Source organism: Botryllus schlosseri, chromosome 2 (assembly GCF_051294905.1).
Source record: "Botryllus schlosseri isolate E-star chromosome 2, Bs_hap1, whole genome shotgun sequence".
NCBI lineage: Eukaryota > Metazoa > Chordata > Ascidiacea > Stolidobranchia > Styelidae > Botryllus > Botryllus schlosseri.
Window position 1 is genome coordinate 1,970,035 of NC_137237.1, and position 12,643 is coordinate 1,982,677.

The 12,643-nt window shown below is 39.3% G+C and overlaps 1 protein-coding gene and 2 long non-coding RNA genes across 3 annotated transcripts in view; 2 read left to right on the plus strand and 1 right to left on the minus strand.

Annotated features, from left to right (window-relative positions):
- The window catches only part of LOC145432945 (uncharacterized), a 109,423-nt gene extending 108,679 nt beyond the window's left edge, over nt 1-744 (minus strand). Inside the window, exon 1 of the mRNA XM_080309785.1 lies at nt 733-744. The gene's annotated coding sequence lies outside the window, so the exon portion shown is untranslated. The remainder of the gene's footprint in view (nt 1-732) is intronic.
- LOC145432951 (uncharacterized) overlaps nt 1-12,643 on the plus strand; it is a 13,422-nt gene continuing 779 nt past the window's right edge. The window contains exon 1 of the long non-coding RNA XR_013913015.1: nt 1-1,200. This is a non-coding gene — a long non-coding RNA (uncharacterized LOC145432951). The remainder of the gene's footprint in view (nt 1,201-12,643) is intronic.
- Nucleotides 3,930-5,008, plus strand: LOC145432944 (uncharacterized). The gene is made up of 2 exons (XR_013913007.1): nt 3,930-4,207; nt 4,530-5,008. It is a non-coding gene; the product is annotated as an uncharacterized LOC145432944 (long non-coding RNA).

Here is a 12,643-nt window from a genome sequence, read left to right on the forward strand (position 1 = left end):
ATTGTACAATGTTACAATCTCTATACCGGAACAAAGAATCGAATGAAAACGAGAGTGTAAGGGCTGTCTGAAAATGGAAGACGCGACGAGATCAAGATCGAACCTACACGAAGCTGAGGTGGAAACAGGATTGAGATACTATGGTCTTCCGGCATCCTAATGTCTGTTCTGTTCATTACATCACATTACGTCCTGTATATCGCATTTGACGTGTGTGTACTGTGTATTTGAAAATGTATGACCCGACGATAATCACTACGAAATTGAATTACAAGCGCCGTGATCAAATATAACGTGCATTCTATACTTCATAAAATTGACAGATTGGATTGGCGAGTGGAGGATCCACGTAGGCAGACTACGTCTAGTAAGAAGACTCTGGCAGTTATCGCAGTTGCTCTCTATCACAATACCATCAAATTACTCCTGCATGAACTGAACACTGATTATTTCGCATTCGTTTCTATGATGATCTCCCGATCCTTTCGCTACAGCGCGACTATATACTTTTGTCCTTGCTTGCTGTAGTTTTTGTATACTTTTTGTTGATCCTAATGTGTAATTGTATTGCAACGTGTCTGTAATACCATCGATATGCCTTCATCAGTCAATGAAAAGGAATTGGTCGTTCTACATGAGGTACAGAATACAGCCATCCACAACGCGATATATCCCGGGTTACGATTAGGGCTGGGCAAAATCGAGTACCTGAGTGATTCGATTCTGAATCACGTAATATGCTTCGAGTCGAGTCGAGTAATCGAGTATCACTCCTTATGACGTCATAAGAGACTGTTATACGTCAAAGATCAGATATGTACCGTTTATGCCACAACAAAGAATATAATGCCTGTTATCCATCTCTTAAAACATACTTTGCTATTTTTCGACCATACCGATTTCATTCCACTTGGTGATAATGTCGTGGGATAATCATGACTTCGGAAATGTGCTATGTCCAGTAACCTTCGTAGCTTTATAATAATGTTTCGTCTGCTACGATACCGCAAATCAAGGTTTCAACGCTTCAACAGTGAAAATTCGTATCGAAACTATAATTCTCGTTGATAAATTATCTGTCAGTGGTGAGAAGCGTGTAATTTCAGTACTCGAAAAAATCGTCTTTTACTACTCGACTCGAATCATTAAAATTAATACTCGATTCAGATTCGAGTACTCGAATCATTGTGCCCAGCCCTAGTTATGATATATATCTTCATTCTTCATCTTCTAGCAGACGTGCTGGAAAGATGGAGATGAAAACGGGGCGAGTTGAACCAGTGTCCAAATACCTGGTCTAATATCAGTTCAGTTCGGTTTATTAGCATTTTTTATCAGTTCAATGCACCACAAAAATTGCTTTTGGGAGAAGACGGCTATTATTTATTGTTAAGTCTGCAAAGCAGAGGTTGCATAGCAGAGATGCAGTACTTGCTTAAATTTTTCTTCGGATGCTACCATATCTTTTGACTGCAGCTGACTTGCAGACTACACATCTTGATGTGGTCGTATCGCTGTGTTCGTCTTTTTTACATATTTGTGTAAACTCTCATCGTACGAATAAAGAATCTGTCTGCCTGTCACATCGCATAACAGTGGACAATGTTGGACTGGAAATCACTGCACAATGTACCGCGTGCTCACTGCTCATGCTCACGCATCGTGTACTGTGTCCTTGAGATTCACTGTGTGCTGCCATACAAACAATGTATTCGATATATTTAAGAGCATGGCGCTATTGTGTACCGATAACCTAAACAGCCGAAGTCCGGCAATGCTCAATAATGCCAGTATGCAGTATGTTGGTTTTTAACAGTTACGTCACACAAAACATTTATTTCGGATAGTTACGTCACACGGTTCCGGACGAAGAGCCTGGACTATGGCTGCGGGCTCCGGACGAATAGCCACTGCCAAACATAAATTCCTTTCAACATTCATCACTTGCTTACCTAGCATGCCGGTACTTGTGATGTCACTATCAAATGTAAACAATGAATATGTTTTAGCAACGACCAGAGATATCTATCCTTGGCAACAACCGATTTTTTGGCTTCGTTCCGCTTCGCTGAGGTTGAGTTGAAGATCGCCTCACGGCATCGAATGTAGGATTTCTAGCAATCGTATAGCTGGCGCACAGAACGCAGAATTAAATGAAACTGGTCTAATGTCGCACATTACATTCGATAATGCGTGGCTGTACGTTGGCTGTTTACTACTTAGTTTTGGCAATGATATATATACAATGATTGGAAACTCCAGTGAGCTCTGCGTTTGAGCGCGTCGCGAGTCATGCTTCACTACAGGTATGAAATCGATGTAAACAAACGGTTCGCCAGCAATCTTTCTTCAGGAACTGGCGTTTACGTAGTGGAAAGTTTTTCATCGAGACCTCTTTTGCACGTGAAATGTGTGCATACTGTACAGGTTTTGGCCAATACCAGTAGCATGGGTTAATATTCAGACGAAACTGATGTACCAGTGTGCCTACGTGATGAACATTGTGATCGGAGGTGGTCTCGCAGTATCAAATAAAGGTGGATACTTCATAGTACGAGCTAGAGTTGGGATCAGGTCACTATCTTCAAGACATTGCAAATTTTTAATCAAGTCACGAAGTCATTTCTAAATTTTTCAAGTCAATTCAGGCAGGTTCTAAAACTGACTCTGAAGTCAGGCCTTCTGAAGTTGTGAAAGTAGGCAAAACCTACTTGAGGATATCGCAAAAAGCATCACGTTTTTGAAGTAATAATAGTCATTATTCCTTTGTTACGGAGATTCATCTTGTGATCCGAATGCTCATATATACAATTGAATAAAAATAAATTTTGTTTGATACATATCAGGAGTAATCGTCAGCAGCTTGTAGATACAGTATACAATTGACTAACAGATGTATACAAAGTAAAGTCTAACTCATATCTTCATACTACTCGAGTTCTTTTCAGACCGTTCATTTTCTGCTTCAACAAGTAGATATAATATCCAATTGACTAAGAAACGTCTGCAAAACCTGGTCTTAACCTACTTTTTCAAACTACGGTACTTCATGAGTACAATTTACCATGATATGATGGTATATCTTATAAGTGTATGTGTGCGCAAGAGCGACCCAGAATAGGTAGAAAGTTCCTGCCACTGTCCATGTCAGGTTTGATAGACTTGTGCACAGCCAATGATCTATAAATGATTGTTCACAGCATATACTTTGTATAGTCATTAAATTGTAATGTTGTCCATGTCCAGTCCAGTTTGTCAACTCTTACAATCATAGTTGACTTGCAAGATGGTGACTTCGAAGAATGGGACGGAATAAAGACTATCCAACAATCCCCTTCACTCAACAAATCTCCGAACTTACACATCACCAGCTATTCCCTCAACGGTCGAGGTGATCATGGAAGAAGTTGATCGAATCCAAGCATTATAACAATGTGTCATCGCATGGGTATTACAGAAGCAGGATTTTGAACAGCTTAAATACCTCACCTCTTCATGGACTCCCAACTGCTCTGATACTAGTCGTGTCTAAATTTCAATGAGGATACCAACACCATAATATCATTGAGAATTTTATACAGGGTATGGATATTTCATTTACTATAACACTTGAAAACTGCATAAACAACTTTTGTTATCATGTCAGACTTGTTGTCATCCAAATTCAGAATAACAAGAACCAAAATCATAGTCAACGGAAAGCATTTAAGTCAAGTGAATATATAGCAAAAGGGGATTTTCATGTTTATGCAAATTACAATATCAGATATAGGCCTACCTATGTTTAAGCCAATCGATAAATGTACTGTCTGCATCTATTTTTGTTGTAATTTATGAAACTGTGCTGTGCTATTATGAACAATCGAATAACTGCCTAGTAGTTGATAGCGTCAATGTTTCTTGTCACGTAACTAAAATATATGTTCTCAAATGTTATTTTTTCGAGCTTTCTTATCCTCTCTTAATGACAATAACAGGACAGCAGTTGGATGGTAGAGCACTAGAGCAGCGATCTCACATGACGTTGAACATCGGAGGGCATTCAAGCATCAAGTACCATGGCATTTGAACACTAGTATGTTTCAAGCCTCTTTAGAAATCAATTATTCTTTGAAAATTACCATATCGCCGGTGCGGCCAGATTTCCTGATCAGGATAAAAATGATTCCAATAACGGATCAAGACTCAATCTCTTGGTGATAATGAGGTAGTCTGCTCGATGGATTGGCAAAAATGTCCGTATCAAATTTATCATTGTTGTTTTCTTGTCTCTTTGATAAGCTTCCCTGCTCACGAATTTCGTTGCTGTTTCTGCGGCATAAGAATATCTCCAGTTTTGCAGTAGCGGCATATCTTTTTCCAGCTAGTACAAGTGAAGCAATATTATCTGGAATGCAATATGGCTTTAAATGGCAGTTGTAGCTGAACTTGGTTGTCACATTCACAAGGCACACAAAATTATCCACAGGTTGCATTGTAGTGTTCATCTCTTCACCTCTCGTACTCGAATAATATGCATAGTCTTTCAGCAAGACTATTTTTCTCTGCATCAATCGATCCAATGAGTATCAATCCAATCCGGCACCATTCGTCAAAGTATTATTCATTTTGACTACAATCTTTGGAAATATCTCAATGTCTGAAGCAAAGTGGAACATGACATGGTTGCTTCTCATGGACGGCCTGGCGTGCCGAAATCCCATAAGATAATGATTTGCACTTTTATTAAGATCCCTGAATCCTTTTCAATTTCCTCGCGGCTGTGGGTTGCTTTGCAGCTGTTTCAATACACGAACAATCTTTTCTTGAAAGTTAGAATGGACTATAATTTATAAAAAATGTTAACGATCCTGTAAAAAAATTATGCATTAGACATTTACAGATTGGGAATTTGTTATGTCACAGTTTTGCCAGTCAACTACAATTGAAATCAAGTTATTTATTCAATCCGTCAAGTATTTTCCGTACTGCCGCATATGCAATATATATGAGCAATGTGCATATTCAAGAGAGAGATTTTGCATTGGATGATTGTGGAGTTACATTGCTGGGAAAATAACCTGGGTATTTGAGGCAGCAGCACATACAATGCAAGTTGATGCTCATGCTCAGGTCATAAAGCGTGATGCAAATCGCGAAAAGTTATGAAGGTTATACATAAAAAACCATAGACGTACAGTCGTACACACTATACAATGACGAAGGTTACAAAATCATTTCCTAACCTTTCAATGAATAAGACACCATAGAATGTTGCTCGCAAATGCATAAATCATCTATTTTGTACAATCCTTCCAGCTATCAATCTTAACGAGTACTCCATGTTAATTTTCAAGGTTTACAGGCAATTCATGGGGAGCACTTCACAACGGGTAGATCATATCAAAGAAGTGCCAAAACGTTTACCAGGTATATTTTGAATAAATGGGCATTGGTAGACGCTTTCGGACATCCCGGTGTGAAAGATTCAACTATTGATAGCACGACATATCACGCCAGGTCGATGTGCACAATACCAACTATGGAGTGATTATCCTCAATGTCATTCTAGTGCATTGTTTTGCCGATGGAATATTGTTTGGAACAATGCCGATTCTCATCATTGATGTGGAATGAGGATTCAACGGCCTGACCCGGTAAAAAGTTATATCTGTTAGCATTTTACCAATCAGTACAATGTTAGTTTCCGGTTAGTTCCGATATTATATTATGAAGGTACAATCGCTATACTGATACTATGGTTGCCAGTGAACTCGGCCCTACAACATTACAACATATACTATATAAAACAACTTGGTTGCTCACACAATTATCGTAATCAACCCTTCTCTTTTAAAAAATCAGGTGACATAACTGCTGCCAGAATATTTTAAAATCCTCTTTTAATAATCCTTCTAGGTTCTGCACATCTATATTGACGCTCACCCACAGTATCTATTAATTTTTTTGGCTGTGTCGTACATGCATGGTTGCAACCGATGCTAAAATGCCTCACAGCTAGTCGGTACTTTGATAAATGTGCATTGTTAAAAGTTATATTAGATCCTAGTATGCAGCACTGCCTCACTATGATCAAGAATCCAACAAAAACTAAACCAATTGGGGAAAATCAGTGAATTAGTACGCCAGAAAGGTCGATTGCAGCACTCCCCCACGGTCGACATACGCAATTACCTACCTGTACTCAAGCATATCCCGCGACGGACTGATTTCGCCGGGAATCCATCTTATAGCGTTAAGGGGCGTGGCAGTTTCCAATCATTGTATATATATATATATTCTTATGCCGCAGAAACAGCAACGAAATTCGTGAGCAGGGAAGCTTATCAAAGAGACAAGAAAACAACAACAATGATAAATTTGATACAGACATTTTTGCCAATCCATCGAGCAGACTACCTCATTATCACCAAGAGATTGAGTCTTGATCTGTTATTGGAATCATTTTTATCCTGATCAGGAAATCTGGCCGCACCTGCGATATGGTAATTTTCAAAGAATAATTGATTTCTAAAGAGGCTTGAAACATACTAGTGTTCAAATGCCATGGTACTTGATGCTTGAATGCCCTCCGATGTTCAACGTCATGTGAGATCGCTGCTCTACCATCCAACTGCTGTCCTGTTATTTTCATTAAGAGAGGATAAGAAAGCTCGAAAAAATAACATTTGAGAATATATATTTTTGTTACGAGACAAGAAACATTGACGTTATCAACTACTATGCACTGTTATTAGATTGTTCATAATAGCACAGCACAGTTTCATAAATTACAACAAAAATAGATGCAGACAGTACATTTATCGAATGGCTTAAACATAGGTATATCTGATATCGTAATTTGCATAAACATAAAAATCCCCTTTTGCTACATATTCACTGGACTTAAATGCTTTCCGTTGACTAGGATTTTGGTTCTTGTTATTCTGAATTTAGATGACAACAAGTCTAGGCTTACCATATTTTGGAAATCAAAAAAGAGGACACTTTTTGGAGAAATTTGAGACTTGCAAAACTGGAGAAGAATTCTCAAAAACCAGTGAATTTTCCCAACTGTTCGATCAGATATCAAAATACCGTTTTTCTCACCACATTGCCAGGTGGATGACTAAAAAAAGGTCATCTTTTCGCTCAGAGCTAAAATCGCCGTTTTTCACTCCAAAATACCCGCCAGAGCGTCACTTCTGTGCTAATTTGCGGCATGTCACTCGCAATTTGCCATAAATCTGACCTACATTTTCAAAAAAGAGGACAAAATAAGTTTTACTTGCTTTGTTACAGAAAATTTCTCGAAATATCCAGCTTTCCGTTTGTGAACATTTAGTGACTCTCTGCTGTGAGCTTGGCCAGCAATCACAAAACATCACCGGCGAAATACGTAGTCGGCGAATGATGCTTATTCAACCAATCGATTACATTTATATCGTTTACTGATGTAAAAAATGTAACAGGCATACGGGGCCAATCTTGACTTCATATCTTTACTGTATCATTACAACCAAATCCGTGCGATTAAGGTGTTGGCTATCGTTGTAAAACTTGTTGTTGTTTGTGGTATCGGTAGCGAGTATAAAAACCCGTTTTACACTCTGCTCAATATCAACAATGTAGCAATACTCAGACTCCGAATACATTGTCCAGTCTGGCTAAGACCGTTAAAGGCGTAACTTATACTCCCTGGTAAGTCCTCGTCGAAATTGTTGGCAAAGCGACTTAATGTATTGACTTCATGGGACGATTATATCCTTTGATTACTGCGGTTGATACATTTAGCTACCTTTAAAACGCCAATATGTACTTCAGCATTGTGGCAATATCTGGCCCGAATAGTCGCTAGGTATCGTGTACATTAATATAGGCTATCACTTCATTGAAAGATAGGGTTGGAATTAGCAATATGACGTCACGTGACGTCATGAGGTTCACGTTCGCGTTCACACAGAACCTTTCAAAAAGGTTCGCGTTCACACGAACCTGAACCTTTCAGAGGTTCACACCATCCCTAGTTATTATCAACAACTTCTCCAACTATCACCATCTGAATTCCACACGGGATTGATAGTCGTGCTCGTAACAATGGGTTGTTCACTACGCAAAGCGGAGCGTGAACGATCTAAAGCAGCGGTTCTCAACCTTTTTGGCTTCGCGGACCCCTTTTGGCCGTCACGGACCCCCTCAAGTTTTAGTTCAATTTTAGCTCTATTAGGGTGGAACCTTCAAGTTCAACTGTCTTGTGCAAATATGAACTGTTGGCTTGTGATAAAGAGCAAAATCTCGATTTTTCTTGAAAATGACATCATACTATTTATATAGAAATTCGTAGACTTTTATTATTTCAAAACTAATTTTGTTGCTGTATTGTGGTCGAGTCTTGAAAATCCGAGTCTTCGTTTTGATATGAGCGAGGAGTGCCGAAAACCATTTCCGCAAAGATATATATGGAGGCTAATGCAATATTAACGCATAACGCCTCCGACGATAATTTTGGTGTGATCGTAACATTTATGGCACCAAAATGAAGAAACTTATATTTTATGGACATATCACGTCCAGCATCTAGCGCAGGGACGGGCAACATACGGACCGCGGGCCGGATTCTGCCCGCGACGCATTTTGATTGGCCCGCAGAGAGTTTCTACCACGTGAAATCCTAATTTAATAGTATAGACAAATTTTATGCGCCAAAGAATGGAACCAAGTTTTCCGTCCTGAGAAAGACAGTCATGAAACGACTTGTTCTGTTTGGGTTTACATATATATTTACGAGCAAACATTTTCGGCCATGAACAATTGAACATTGACAAGACGAGGCTGCATACCGATATAACTGGTGATATAAATTTCAGAGTTGGAGTGTAATGCTTTGATAGCAAAGAAACACTCCTTGTTCATCAAAAAATCAGCTTTGTCGATAGGGCATCTGCAACAAGAATGCGTCAAATCTGATAGCCGAGCTTTAAGAGCAGGTATATCATCGTCCGATTTATGACGAGTGTCAGCCTAAAATATTTGGGTTCATTTCAATATGAATATACTATTCAATTGTATATTAAAGTTGTGTACCTCCAAGAAGCTGTTCAAATAGTGGCTATGTATATCACAGGATGAAGTGGATTTCGTGTCGAGGTTTCAATCCCTGCATTGGGACAAATTAGGGAAATACTTCGTAAATTTTTATTTTAAACGACTGTTCACTAATTTGATGAGACTGACAACTTAAAATCGAGAAGACATTACGAAGTCACCCTGATTGATGTTACTATCTCCATATTTTTATTTTTTCAACAAACCCCAACAAAACGTCTCTAAACAGCAATATGTTTGTATCAGCAGGTTATTGGAAATTTGGCAATGAAAATGAATTTCCACACTCCGATAGTTCATGTCAGACGATTATTATGATGATATGAGTTATGAGGTTTCAGCAGTTGTGGTGCGAAATTGCCTCATGCTTTCTCAAATTAAAAAATAAAATAAAAATTACGTTATCAACCACTTAAAAAATTTATTGGTCTCGCGCACCCCCTGAAATTGCTTCGCGGACCCCCGGTTGAGAACCGCTTATCTAAAGGGAGTTGAAAATTATTGCGCACAGTGTAAATAGTGCAGTTTAATTATTATGAGTATTTCTGTGTGAATATGCGCTAGAACTATTACAATATCAAATATTAAAAGTATTACCTGCAGTAATACCATAAATATCCATTTTAACAAGATAGTTACTGCAGAATCACGCCAACAAAATATGTCGCGGATGAATATCAATGGGGCATTTAAATCAGTCGTCACTCCATCCTATAACCTCACTAACTGAAGCAAGACTGCGTGGGCATTGTGGTATGTAAGTAAGTATCTTTCACAGTTGGTTCGTGGTACAGAACTTGAAGATAGCTTTCAATACAACACCCATTGCAGTAAAATATTTATTCAACTCGAAGATTTTTCGGGTGCCTCTTTTCAAGAGTTAACGGCACACTGAAGGGATTTAAAGGTCAACTGCATCTTATAGACAACTTCGCCTAATCATGTTCAGAATTTTTTTTCATACCGAAATTGCCGACTTTCCGTATTTCAAACTAATCGGAAATTGCCGTAATTTGGACTGAAAGTCCCAAAATTGGTATGTTTACAGAAAAAGCGAAATGTTCATTGTGACGTCATGTAGTTGACATCTCTTCTGACCGCTGCGGATGTATGCTATAGGGCTGGTGCTTTTGCAGTAGCATGGCGATTATATTAGTTAGTTATCGTGGAGGTTCCGCTTGTAATGGATTCACCAAGTGAGTGCGATTACTCAGATGACGAATGTAAGTATGCTTTTCGCCCTTGCTTACGAAAGTAATGTTTAAACTGAACAGTGAACACGTATCAAGTGTTGATGAGCTCAATCCCGTATCAGTGGAACTCCTTGCTGCTCCGAAAACGAGGGGTCGTTTGAGTATGATTATTGATGAATAACCTAAGGAGGTTAGTAATATATAGTATGATCAGCCTGGCTTGTTCAGCTGAAGCCGCTTGTCTATACCAAATGAAATACACCGGTATGTGTAATTTGGTGGAGTACCCTACCTCTTTTCCAGTGGCGGCTCGTGACAATATCGGGTGGTGGGGCAAGGGCTGCGAGCGACTTTTATCAACATGACGTCACAATGGCGTTTTCCAACGTAAAAAAGTAACTTTATGATGGTCACATGAATTTCCCGACAACAGTGATTTTAAAGTAGGTGCCGCGAGAGGTTTGCCGGTGAGCCGTGACTTGAAGTGTGGTAACAAATGTTTTATTCATTTATTTTTAATCAAAGGATTATTTTACAAAATGTACGTGAACTAAGAATCGTCCCTATGCCACGAATCAAGTATCAGGTCATCCTTAGTAGCATGCGTTTTGATTTCATGGTAGAGTTATAGATTACGCAAATCGATAGACCCTAAAATCCGACCGTCACCCCAAATTCGAAATCCGGATCCAGTCCGGCCAGGTAAAAAAACATTGAAATCCTGCTCCTGCTCCTGAACCGGACTGTGGCCATCTCTGGTTACGACCAGGTGATAATAGGCAACCAAAGCGGAGGCACCCGGCGTACGATTGGATCAATAGACTGGACAACTTCTAGACCTCTCATTTTCTCTCTAAAGGCAACTGCGTAAACTACGTACGGAATAAAGATTCAATACGATTCATGTTCGCACTTGACTTGACCTGACTAATTCCAATGACTAGAACTCGAGAGATTGCGTAAGCCTAACTGGAAAGGTCAACGAGTTCGGACACATACGCAATTGTTATCTCATAGATTGGGCCTGTCATATTGAATCCAGAACATCAATTTGAATGGTCTTTGAAGAACTAAGGACAACAGCCTCGGAACTTCGGTCTCGGAACAACGTAGGACATTTTGGCCTTGAAACTGGAGACTGTGACACAACACATACGGCTCACTGTCTATAAGTCTGCTGCGAAATCGCCGTTGGAAAATATATTAATATATAAATACATGAATAAAAGCCGTAACTTAGTATACTGTTACAAGAAATCATCGAGAAGTAGCATACGTAATCTCATAACCCATTCCGGTATGGTACACTGTCAAAATCAATGCAAACAGACGAACACCGAACTTTGAGTAAAATAGATCGAGGAATAGGCTGATCGAATGATCAGCTGTTAGCCGACATCGAAAATGAAATAGCTATCGCAATTGACAGGGGATTGTAAGCAAATGGTTTGAAGGCCACAATTTCACAGTGAAATGGACATTGGCGAACATAAAATTATGCGAATACTTGAATGCAAACCGAGAATCTTGGTTGGCTGTTTCATGCGATCATCGAGATATACCATTGGAAATATCACCACCGATCTCGTTATGGAACGCAGACTATAGATTAGCACAGACCGACACCGGCTTTTGCGTGAGATCCGCAATGACGTAGGTAGGCTAAGTATCAGATCAGCGCGCATCTCTACCATACTCGACCTCGAAAACGAAATAACTGCCTCAATCATTGAGTGTCAACTTTAAGACTTGGCACCGCGTTCGATACTAAAATCAAGACATACCGTGTGAAAGCTCATGACAGATCTAGGTATAGAACATCGTTAAAATCAATAGAGACCAATAACGGCTTTTGCGTAAATTTGTTGGCGATAAATGAAGAGTCAGCTCTTACTCGCCTTTGGAAACGAAATTACCACCCACATAGTTCAGTGACAAACTTAAAACTTGTTACATCGGTCGATACTAACACTTACCGTGCCAAATGTCATGACCGATCTCGGTATAGAACATCGTCAAAATCAATGGAGACCAATACCGGCTTTTGAGTAAAATCCGTTTGCTGTACTATGTACATGATAGATCAGCACACACTGAACTTCGGAAACGGAATTACTACCATTATCTTTAAGTAGCAAGCCTAAAACTTGGAGCAGTGTTAAATACTACCTTCACGACATATCATACCAAGTTTCAAGAATTATCATGGTGCGAAACACCGTCAAAATCGACCTATACCAGCAAAGGTCGACTCAACGCATATTACGGTAACCGAGTTCAGATATAGATACGATTGTTACATCACACCTTAGGGGCGAGTAGGCATATTTGCCCCGGTTGCTCGGCCATTTTACGAATAGGAGAGA